General features: G+C 38.7%; 1 protein-coding gene across 1 annotated transcript in view; it reads right to left on the bottom strand.

The window, feature by feature from the left end:
• Nucleotides 1-12,781, bottom strand: part of ches1 (checkpoint suppressor 1) — a 62,572-nt gene that overhangs the window by 33,953 nt on the left and 15,838 nt on the right. The gene's annotated exons all lie outside the window — the stretch shown is intronic.

The raw sequence follows: 12,781 nt of genomic DNA, 5'->3' as shown, positions 1-12,781 counted from the left end.
CATCATCATTTTTCTTAGAGGCTTTTTATCCATTTCTCACTGGGATGGCAAATTTAGTGCTTCACTGGTTGGGGAAATCCGACATGTACAACTGTCAGCCAATTACTGGCATGCCATGCAAGTATTGACATACAACAAGGTTGCTGTCAGAATATAAGTACTCTATTAAAAAAGTGTCTGTGACTGCGTTGAACATTATATGCATATTCTGTAACATTTCAAGAACATGGGACTATGTAGTTAGTCGATCTAGTGAATAGATTGTCTTTTTTTTTTTATTCAAGTACAAATGCATAGTATAAAACTTGACTGATCTACCTGGCATCTGTGTTTCATATAACGTAGGAATGTTGTGTTCAGTTGTTTGTATATTATGTCTTATTCAATTAAAAAAAAAAACAGGCAACGAGCTTGAAAACGCAAGTTACAGAGGTTTGCTTGATTTAGATTGCTTTGTGTGGCAGGAACATTAAGACTACAACTCCCACCCTAGTTATAGTACTAATTTACTACCTACTTCTGGGTCATCTTGTTGCTTTTGTGCTGTCGTGTTGTGGCTATTTGTATTTGTTCTATGATGAAGTTGCATTTGTGTTGTGGGCAATTGAGGTTTGTTTTGTGGCCAAAGGGTCATGTCGTAACTATTTGATTCATTATATTAAATTCATTTTATCTTTTTGTTATCTATGTTTTGATTAGTTAATTTATAACAAAGAACTGTTTTTGGGGGGGGCTTAGTCACCTCACATGTTTCGGCGTGTTACTTCCGCCTTCTTCAGACTCTGACACTCTAACACGCTGAAACATGTCAGGTGACTAAATTCTAGACACAAGTTTTATATTTATATGTTTGTTTGAAGCCCAAAATTTTGCGAAAGGTTGAAAAGTTCAATGGGGCCTTACTTTCACAAGGCACTGTATGTGTATTTGGTGTTTTGCATTGAATTATTCTTGCATTTTTAACCTGAGTAACTTGTCCTGATTGTCCATTGCTTTGATGTATTGTCACCCACCTGCTCTCCATGTCTGTTAACCCAGGTCTGTGTGTTTAAGTATTTGTTTGTTCATCTCTGGTTGCATTCTTGTCAATGGCACATCAGTGTTATGCGTGCGTCCCCTCAAAATGACCATCCGCACTCACAATCATACCTCCACCGACAAGAATCGAACCCGCACCTGCCCGCACCAAAGTCAGGGCGAGTGAACCTCTACACCACGATAATTTGAATAAATTTGGGTGGTGCATCTTACAGTCTGACATGCTCTATGTTGTGGAAATTATAGTAATAACAGTAAGAAAATAAAGGTTATTAGGAGTTGTTGCAATTCAGGTCCATTCAGAAGTCAAATTGTCACTCGCAATTCAAGACATTGTCACCAATTTCTTTTTTGGAAAAAAACTTTTTCAGAAAAATCTGAACACAATGAAATGATTCTTTCCCTTAAAGTGTTCCAATCAATGTAATGTTAGTTACCCAATGGAATTTCCTCATGCTGACTACTTGGTCATATTACATTTAAGACTGAATGCATTTCCATGTGTAATAGGTGATTAGACCTCTGCATTTACTCCTCCACTGTGTACATAGCTGGCACACTTTATTAATGACACATTAAAGGGGATGAAGAGCTTTCCAGTGCATGGAACAACTGAAAGAGCTTCATTCTAATAAAGAGTTGTGAAACAACCTTAACATGACTAGTCAACGGTCCACAATAAAACATTTGCAAAGGTCAGATAGTTTAATATAAAATATTACCCATTTAATATTGTCAAAACTAACAAAAAAAGTGTGTGTGAACAATGTCAATCCACAATTAGCCTAGCAAACACAATAAAGCATGCTCACCAAAACATCAATTGTAAAAATACTTAATGTTGCATGCAAACATAGATATGTATGCATAAGAAAGGATAGTCAGACACACAGGCACGCGCACCAGAGAGCAACACCATTAGGATAGAGGGATTAAGTCCAGATATGTTCTGGCTGGCCCCTGTGTGGTGCGATCACTCTCTAATCCAAGGTGATCATCTCCCGATCTGTCCCCTCACTCTGTGTGATTGACGGGCAGCTGTCACCCCTGGCAACCTACAGTGCCATGACAACTGTCATCTTACTGCAGTTCCAGCCATGTTACCATAGCAACTAAAGAGAAACAACACAGCTCTACTCTCGTTATGGCGCTTCTCACGGCTCTGTCTGCTCTTCCTACCTATTTCCTCATCTCTCTTTCAATTTCCTACCCAAACTGATAACTCTGCTACACAGTGTCGATAGGCTGTAGTGGAAGGACTTTGATAATAAAGAATTGTATTATATATATCTGCGTATACCCTCACAGCCTATAGTCATTCCGCCGCTCCAGTTCTAGGCTCTCCCCTAACCGAAAGGAAATGCCAGCAAGCTTATTGCCTTTGATCGTCCCTTTCCTCTATTTTTGCACACATTCTGACAGCAACATGCTCATTCAACAACCTGTACCTGTCTGAGAACGTGCGCCGTTGCACCAATATTGACATTGAGTGTAATGAATTCAAATTGCCCAAGTGACTTTAAAAGTGAAGGCTGAACACCGTGGGCATCAAAAGAACAGGCAACGTGGCAAGGGTGTTCGACAAGCTTTTCAAGGTCTATTGTGTCTTTCCATGTATGACATGACCCTGCTTCTCCTGAAGTAGAAGCAAGGGCATCTTTATGTGATTGATATTTTGGTAAAAGACCATTGGAATGCGACGATGGATCTCGTGCTCTTCTTCCCTCCATCTCCTCTCCTCTTTCTCCTTGTTATGTTGCCATAGCGGCAAGGGGGCCATGAAACATTACGGCTGACAGTAAAGTCATCTCATTTTACTGTTGCTATGACAACAAACTCCTCACTGTTGGTTGGGGCCAGCGTAAGCTGCCGCCCAAGCCTCCCGCTTGAGCGTGTGTGTGTCTGTGTGTGGAAGTGGATGCATGTGTGCATGTGTGTGCACCATTGTGCCTCCCGTGGGTTCTAATAAAGCTTAACACACTTGCTCAGCTCTAAACAAACTTTCATGCAACTCCAACAGCAGCCCCCTCAAGAGAAACTGCTAAAGGACAAAGGCAGATATCGCTCACACTCAGACAAAATGATGCTTGCTGTGTGTGTTGCATGTGTGTCATGAGTATGTTGAGCATGTTGGTGTGTGCTTGAACTCATTCTCACATTTGTTTGACAGATGGGATTGTACCATTTTCTCTGTTTTCTTTATTCTCCAGATCTCTTTTGTGTTTGCGCGCCTTGTTTTGATTTGTGTTTGGCATGTACACATTTGGCTTTGTGTGTGTGCATGTTCCCCCCTGCATCAGTGTATGTGCGTGCATACAAGACCCAAAGTACACATTCTGATTATCTCTATAACTATCGCTCTACGGTACGTCTTATGCATACCAATGTGGTATAAAAGGTATAATGTGCAAGGCCTGATTGTGGCACCAGCCCAGCTCTGTTTGCACTTTCTTACCTGATAACACATACCTCTAAAGAGACAATTCAATTAGAATAAATGACTTTCTCTGTTTGAAACACCATTGTAGAACAGTTGGTGGCTCCGATTATTCCTACACTGCTATGAATACAGATTCAAACGACAGATTAGAGGCAGCATTGATGGAACTAAAATAGCACCCAGTGAGGTGCCACACGAAAGGTTTATTAAAAGAGAGAAAAATTTAGATAGTTGTATTGATTAGTTGCTTCAATCAGTCTTACTAGTTAGCAGACTACTTAAGTTAAACCCTGCGATTGGATGGCCATTTTGATTTCAGGGTGGGATCGATTCCCACTCAGTGGTGGTATGATTGTGAGTCTGAATGGTTACTATGTGTGCCATATGACTGACTGGCGACCAGTATCATTTCTGATATTAAGTCTCCCACGCTCCAACCAACTTAGCCCCATTAAGTGTATGACCAGTAGATAAACAGTAAGAATTAATCATTTTTTATGAATGTTTTTTTTCTTTTCTTTTTAAGCACAAGCAGAGACAAAAAGCGCTTTCCTTTTTGGCTCCTTAGCGGATGAAATATTTGTGTAAGTAATACTAAATTCTTTTATTTACCAGTATGTTTGCCTTAAATCGATGGTCTAACATACATACTCTGTCTGAGGCATTTGCATGTGGCCATGTTTTGTTTTTTGTCTTTTCTTATCCGTCTGAAACAAGTGAGGCAAAAAAGTAAACATTTTTAAATCTCATGTAGACGTGACATTCAGTAATGTCTAGGTCAGTCAGTGTTTATCCGCAAAACCTCTTTCCAATAATAAGCATTTTCCTTTTGCGGTAGAAAAAAAAAATCCTGCCTATCCAAGCGTAAAACACATTATGCAAATTCTCCGCTTTTTTCCCTTTTTCCTCAAATCAAATATATAATGTTTCGTTGCATGTTTATTTGATTTGATTTGTTTTCAATTGGCAAAAAAATGGATAGAAACTGTAGCCAAATGCAAAGGGAAGAAAAACATGTAAGAACAATAAAAAAGGATATTATCCATATGTGTAACTGAGGCGGCCCAGCAGTTGAGTGATTAGCGCGTCTCACAGCTCTGGGGTCTTGGGTTCGAATCCAGGCCCGTCCTCCTATGTGGAGTTTGCATTTTCTCGCTGAGCCTGCATGGGTTTTTACGGCTACTCCGGTTTCCTCCCATATTCCAAAAAACATGCATGGTAGGCTGGTTAGACACTCTAAATTGCCCCTAGGTATGACTGAGAGTGTGAATGGTTATACGTCTCCTCGTGCTCTGCGATTGGCTAGCCACCGATTCAGGGTGACCCCTGCCTCATGCCTGAAGTCAGCTGGGATAGGCTCCAGCCCCCCCCCCCCAAGACCCTTGTGAGGATAAGCTATTCAGAAAATGAATGAATATGTAACTGAAGCACCAGTATATTTGCCGGGATGACTTTCTCCATCTACATTTGCTCAATTTGACCAGGATCGCTTTTTTTCATAGCGGTCATGATTTACTAACTACAAAAGCAGCTTTTACAGATGACCACAAAAGTAAACATAAAATGTTTTAACTTTGGAGAATAGTAGATATCTTAATTGTACACTACTGACCCCGACTCAACATTCTTGTCAAGCTTCTGTGAATATTAGTGTACACAAGCCAAGAAGGTTAACAAATTCCTCTGAGGGTAAAGACTAATTCTCATTCGCTAATTGACAGTGTAATCATCTTACAATGTGTTCACGCTCTATCCGATACAAGTCTAAATCACATGTCACATTTACGTAATCCTCAGAATATCTTAATACCCATTCGGCTGCAGTTTCTGACTTTTAAGTTTTTGTATGCCAAAGCCAGAAGAAACATTCGATAATATCCTTCATAAAGTGAGCTGAAGTCTGCTCACTCCTGGCTGCTATATTCGCAAAACTGACTTCCAGTGAAATCCCTCCGGTTATCAAGTTACGAACACCCCGCCACCCAAAACCACATCAGTAGAAGAATATTAAAAATAAAACCAATATAGGCTTATGACATGCTGTCAGTGCTGCATTGACGTTCTATTCTGGGCCCTTAGTGGACTGAAACAACTATTATAACTTTGTCAGTTTGATCCCCGCTCATGACATATGTTGCATTTCACATCCTCCTGGCTCTCCTCACTTTCCTGTCAGTCTTCACGACACAGTCAAATAAAGACAGTCAAATAAAATACTCCCCATGCCCACCCTACTCTGATGTAGTGAGGCTAAGGGTTGAAGATAGTAGAGAAGACTGGTAGGAGTTATTACCTTTCGGAGTGCTTAGCTGAACCTGACTCTGGTCACAGTGATAAAGCAGACAGTCAGATGTACCGAGGCAAAACTAATCTGCACTTTTTGATGACAAAAGACGACCTCTATCACTCCGACACATAGTCAGTTTGGCTAGAATTGGAGCGAGAGACTGATCAGAACCAGAAGATGGAAAGCAAATCAGAATGTAGAATGTAATAACTTCTGCTACTATGTCAACAAGGAAGGTAGCTTTGTTATGGTATACATTTTTAACCTCTGGACCTTCACCCCATCCCTCCAGCATTTGATGTTTCTCTTGGTCTCAACTCCAATCGCATTCTGTGAGGTCTGTTTATACACTCCTCCATGTCATCTACAGTAGCAAAGAATTATGGAATAGAGGAAAAGGGGTCAGGTGGTCAGAATATCCCAGTGGACTACTGTACATCCCTCAGTTAGAAGCCCAAAACATTCACACAGAAAGAAAGAAAATGTCGACATGTGTTACTTTTGTAGACGTGTTGTTTTAAATGTCAGTTAAGTACGCACAATAGAGCTTCACCACAGTGGAAATGTGCTAGTTTATACAAACAAACTCATTCTGAATTACCTAAAAACCATACCAACCATGAAATGAGCAATGCCGCAGAAGCCCACTGAACAAACACTCAGTCACATACAGTAGCCTGAAGGGGTACCAATACATACTAAGTATATATTTTCGAGTTGATGAGCATCTACAACTACTTTTCTGAAAGTCAAAAAACAACAGTTGTCACTTTTCTCCCGCAAAATGTAGTAAATGACTGGTCTGTCAATGCCAGCAGCCTCTCAAATATCTAGTTTCTACTTTCTTTTGCCCCATGACCACTCTTTGTTTTCACAACAGAAATATAGCTACAGTGGCCAGAGGAATCTACTTTTTCCTTGACAATCACACCTTGTTGTTTGTAGCGCTATAAAATATTATAGCTTCAAATCGTTGTTCGCTAGGGGCTGCATTTTGTTTTTTGTTGCAGGGAGTTGGTTTATGTGCAAAGGTCATTCACCGACTGTAATTTTCTCGTGTTTCTTTAGCCCTTTCTGTTTCAGTCACCTGTTTTAGAAGTGTCTAATATGAAGCTGACCAAGTACCCAACAAGTTCCTTATATAATGTAAATTGTTGTCTGACTGGTGCTACTCGCTCAACTGTTCCATTCATTCATCTTCCATACTGCTTATTTACACAAGAGTTGCGAGGGGTGCTGGAGCCTATTGTGTGTGAAATTAGTCACATCAAAAGCTTTGCAAGACATGACATCATCAACTTTGTTTCCCCAAATGGCTCAGATACATGGAAAAATTTATTTTTATGCTGAAGGAATTTACCATAGTACAGGTTTAATAAAATAAAATACTGTAATAATACTAATACTATAACTAATAACTAATTTGATTAATCCTAATTGACCAGTACAGGAAAATTAGTTTAATTTCCTTTCAGAAAGTGAGAAAACATTTGTCTTTATATATGGCGAGAGTAAACTGGTCTAATAAGTAAAAACCTAAAAGAAACAGGCTGTGCGGCAGGCCTTCTGCTATTTTACAATTCTGTCGTTTAGAAGAAATGTCATGTATGAAATATTTAACATTTGTTAAATTAGTTCACAAAACTCACTTTGGTTGAACTTTGGCACAGGCTGCTTATGATCAATTCCAACTCAGTGATGTGTAAATATGCTCTAGTCTATGTGGTCTGTAACAGAGTGGTAAACCTGTTCATGGTGTAGTCTGCCTTTAATCCAGAGTCATATTGGTAAATACTTGAGCACCCCACGACCTGCGATAAATGATATTGAAAATGGATAGATTGAAAGTTTACTTGGATTTAGTTCAGATGTAATTAGAACATTATAAAACAATTAAATTAATCATACACAACATCATTTAAACAACTGATAAACAGTATGCAGTAGCGATGACCCGATCATTCAGCCATCAATACCTGTTGGCATTATATTATATGTTCATGTGGAAATGTGTTTAATTAATTTCTACATTACTGTTTGCTAATACATTTATTTGATGAATATTTTGATTGCTGTTGATAGTACGAGCCATGGTATTATAGTGCAAAAACTGAACTGAAAATTCATGGCACAAATCAATCAATCAAACAGTCATGTGACACATTTTGTCATCGGAACAACTATGAACCCACTTTAAAAGACTATCATACAACCTGAGAGGCTTACAGCCAAATATCTCAGACACGACATATGTGATGTACAATGGAACAAAATCTAATACTGCCGGTGAATAATTCAAGACAGCACACACAGACACGCAGAGCCTCTGTGTTCCTAAGTAGGCTAACCAACAAAGCAAACAGACATTTGCGTCTGGCAAACAAAGTAAGCCCCCTATGATTCAATGGCATACAGCAGTTGTAAAGACACGCATATCATCGCAAACCTAAGATTGAAACCAGTCAATTTCAGATGCACGTAAAAATGTGGGGTTCCAGCGAGGACACTTGAAGGTGACTTGTGACTACAGGGGTTGTGTTTATGTGAAGGACACAGCACTTGAGTCAAGCTTTAAAAAGCCAAGGCCAGTCCACTGCATGACAGAGGCAATTACACAGCACGTTCCTGTTATAAACACTTGCTTGTTCACTCAGCCTCTTAAGTGTTTTCTCCATTACTGCAATCTTCTGACGGAACGTTAGAAAAAGGTATCATAATGTTTTGATCATTTCAAATGTTTTCTCATTTTAACCAAAGATCAATTAAACTATCTAGCAAAGATTTTGCGGTTAAACCTTGGATGAAAAGAACAAAGGTGGTTTGTTTGGGTAAAGTTACCTAGATGACATTAGCCAAAAACAACTTTCAGGCTTTCTTTTAGTTAATAAATTGTCAACAACAGAAGCACACATTAACAAACTTAAACTCTGCTTATTTACAATGAATTTATGAAAATGATCCAATACACGTATGAAAATGTTTACTGTGATGTAATCTGCATTGTGATTGAACGGCTCTGGGGGAGTCCCATATACATTGACAGCTGTCTGCTTCTCTGTCAATGTAAACAATTCATTCATTTTGTGTTCCCGCTTATCCTCACATGCATCAAGTGTGTGTTGGAGCCTATCGTAGCCAACTCTAGGCAGCAGGCAAGGGAGACCCTGAATTGGTTGCCAACCAATTGCAGACATTTTATTATATTTCTAAATTTCTATCTTCATATTGTCATATTTAACTATTGCTGGATTATTTTGAAATGGCAGCACCATCAAAACGTGTAAGAGATACAAGACTCAAAAATCACAGCACTCACAGAATTATCAATCTGTGTATTAACTAACTAGTAGAAGCAGGTAGCTCATAAACACTAAGGTATTCAAAAGAAGGGCAAGTCAGGACTGCACCTTAACTGGTATGCCAGAGGTTTTGTTTCAGTTTTACCAACCTGGGAAAGTCCCAGTAATAACTGCTCACAGAAGGGTGGACAGAGGACACATAGAAAACAAAGTCAGGTGGAAATATTAAAAGCGTTTCAGTTTTTTTCTTGTTTTATAAAATACTGCACCCAGAATCAACAATTGCCCACAAACTGCTTTCATCTCTATCTTCTCAAAGGATGCTAAATGGTTTGGCCAATTTTGGATTCATCACAATTGTCTCAGTTTGACCCTTAACAGTTTCTCATGAACCAGGGAAGATTAGACAGCAATGGATTGAAATTTGACAACCTAATAACTAAATATTCAGACTTCACAATGAAAGCAAACACCTGATATCATGGACATGTCTTTAAACCCCTCCCACCTGTGTTCAGCCCTTTCCTCACTCCCTCAAAGGCATTCCCTGCCTGACAGTGAGCAGGTCCCTGTCGGCAGTATGTGCTCTTTCACTCTGTTGAAGGAAACGCGAACAAGACGAAATGAGAGACTAAGGAAGAGTGGTTGAAACAGTATAGAGTATCAAAGAACACAGTCAAGTGAGCTTTAATAACAGCCAATGAAGGGTGCAGGTCAAAACCACAAGGAGAAAAGCTTGGTGAACTGGATTAAGAAAGGACAATGATCTACAAGGTTACCCATATTGATGATAATTTGAAAAGAAGCTATGACCAAGTATTTTCCTCTATAAACGTCTGGAGCATCAACCTAACATTTGTTTTTCCAAATAACAGCAATAACGAATAAACACCACTTTGAAATAAATGTCTGTCTATGGTCCTCTTTTCTTTTTCCCCTCTGGCTTCTTGACTTATCTTTAACAAGCAGCAACACAGACTCTCAGGAACTGGCCGTCAGTTTGTCACAGACCCAAAAAAAAGAAAAATCATGCCAACAACAACTGGAAGAGACAGTCCAGTCCCATTAGGTTGTCCTTTCGAGCTGAATTAGCCCCCTTCTCACTTTTTTTCATCTTATGCATTGAAGTCATAAATGTTTTTGTGAGTTTGCATCTGAGACAATAGAGCTCAATTTCAGTCGTTGTCAGGTAGGGAAAATGTGAGATGAGTAAGGCCATGGGAGAAGACAAAATAGTGAGATAACATTCACTGCCCTTGTTCATAACCTGCCTTGACCTTGACTGCATGTGCTCACACAACTTATGACCTACCCTCATACTTCCGCTCAAAATGGCATGGTTCAGTGTTGTGTAATGTATAAAATGATGCAGTAGGAGGAGATATGGCAGATGGGGAAGAAATAATAATTAATTAACAGTTAATGGCTAAAAACAAAAACTCAAATAGAAGCATATTAGAGTTGTTTGTTTTCAGCTATGATGATTTGATTGTTTGATTTTTTTCACTGTATCCTGTTCTTATCACAGCAGCATCTGTTGTCACATCAATCATTTTGCCTATTACAGTAGCAGGTAATATTTAAGGGGTGTGTGCATGCATTTGTAAAGTGGGGTGTATTACTGTAAAAGATTTAAAAAAATACATTGAGGGGTACAGGCTACTCATTAAATAATACAGGACATTGTAACATTAAACAGGTGGACCACTTTTTCAGGCGGTAACATCTTAAAAACTCTAAGGATGCTCTTAGAATTGGGTGCGGATATAAATAATACACAAAGAATTAATTATTAATTACTTTAGTGAAGTAATGCAGGGCTAAGAGCAGATTTGAGGTCCTTTTTCCATAAAATCTCCCCTGCATACCAATGGATTGTGACCATGTGGGGAAGTGGTCGTGTTCTTTTTGTCAAGTCAAGTCACATTTATTTATACAGACATAGCCCATAAACACAACAATGTCTCAAAGGGCTTCACAGGCCCACAGGTGACCAAAAAATTCACAAAACCTGTATGGGGAAAATGGAGAATACTTCTTGTATGATGACCAAGTTATAGTGGAAGCCAAGTTTTTATTCATGCCATAAAATTTAAATCTGATTGTAGTACAAATAATAGATAAAAAAAATTCAAAGATTGAAGTATTTGCAATTATGTTGCATACAATTTCCTCCTACATACAAACTACTTTGATTGAACACTTCAAATTCTCTAAATCATTTCTGTAGCTGGGTAGATGTCACTTGCACACGTTAGTGAGCTAGTGTGTAAAATACAATTTCCATGACTGGCGGCACAATTAATAAGTGTGCATGTGTGTATTATTTATAGTTTAATTTGTGTGTTGGTGAAATCTACATAACATAAACAAAAAAACCCATGAACATTTAAGACAAAAGTTGATCCTTTAAAGATTAGTTTAATATTTTAAAACACAAATCATGTTTTGTCATGGATTTTTTTTCTTTGCGTTAGATGGAAGCTGAATCAGTGAAACGTACCTTTATGTGCTTGTCTCACCCTCTCATGGATTTCCCTGCAAAATAGTCTTGGTGAGTTTACTTAGTTAACAAAGGTGCATGTGGCTGCCTCAATATGGAGTGAGCTTTCTTTGGATTAATCAAGATTTGAATAGGTTTGGCAATAAGCCTGTTGGTTTGCAGCCATGGGGGTTACTTATGGAGTGGTTAATGAGCATTCCTTGCTTATGTGACATTTATTAGATGTTGATATTGTTTGTTTGAATATGAGGCATCCTTATATTTCAAGGTGCTTCAAGTAATATACATATTTATACACTTGATCTTAAGTTTACGCTCTAAGTAACCCACCAGTGCAACTAAAAGTTTAATCATGGTCTTAAATAAAAAGACATTTTCATATACTCAATTAGGTTTTATTCACATAGCGATACAATGTTCTCTATAAACCCACGCTTGGTCTGGTATCCTCTAATCACAAGATAAAGAAGATGGGCGAGAATGACTAAATAAATAAAGGACATGATCGCAAGTGTAAATGACGTGGAAGGACAAGAAAGAGGAAAATAGTGAGTGGGCGTAAAAGAGAGAGGGTACTTATGTCCTAGGGTCATTAGCAACATTTCAAAGTCACCTCGTCTTTCAACATATGCTGGTTGACAGGTCCTGCCAACAAAATTAAAGATGAGGGTTGATGGTACCGTGATTAGCCATGTAACTTAGGGCTAAGGTACGGCGTGGCAATGACTGTGGTTCTTGCTCTTACTGTACATCACATGTGTCAATGTGGCGGCCCGGGGGCCAAATCTGGCCCGCCACATCATTTTGTGTGGCCCGGGAAAGTAAATCATGAGTGGCGACGTTCGGTTTTAGGATCAAATTAAAATGAAGAGTAGAGATGTATATTAAATTTCCTGATTTTCCCCCTTTTAAATCAATTATTGGAATTTTTTAACCATTTTTTTCTGTGTTTTTAGTTCAAAAATGATTTTGTAAAATCTAAAAATATATATAAAAAAAGCTAAAATAAACATTGTTTTAGATCTATAAAAAACTGAATATTCAGGGCTTTTAATCCATTTATTTTAAAAAATCTAAATATTATATCTAAAATGGTCCGGCTCACTTGAAATCAAGTTGACGTTAAAGCGGCCCGCGAACCAACCCGAGTCTGACACCCTTGCTGTACATGTAAAGGCGCAATTGGAGATTTGGTGGTGGTAGGGGGGTTGTTG

Source organism: Stigmatopora argus, chromosome 19 (genome assembly GCF_051989625.1).
Source record: "Stigmatopora argus isolate UIUO_Sarg chromosome 19, RoL_Sarg_1.0, whole genome shotgun sequence".
Taxonomy (NCBI): Eukaryota; Metazoa; Chordata; class Actinopteri; order Syngnathiformes; family Syngnathidae; genus Stigmatopora; species Stigmatopora argus.
This window is presented reverse-complemented; position numbering and strand designations above follow the sequence as displayed.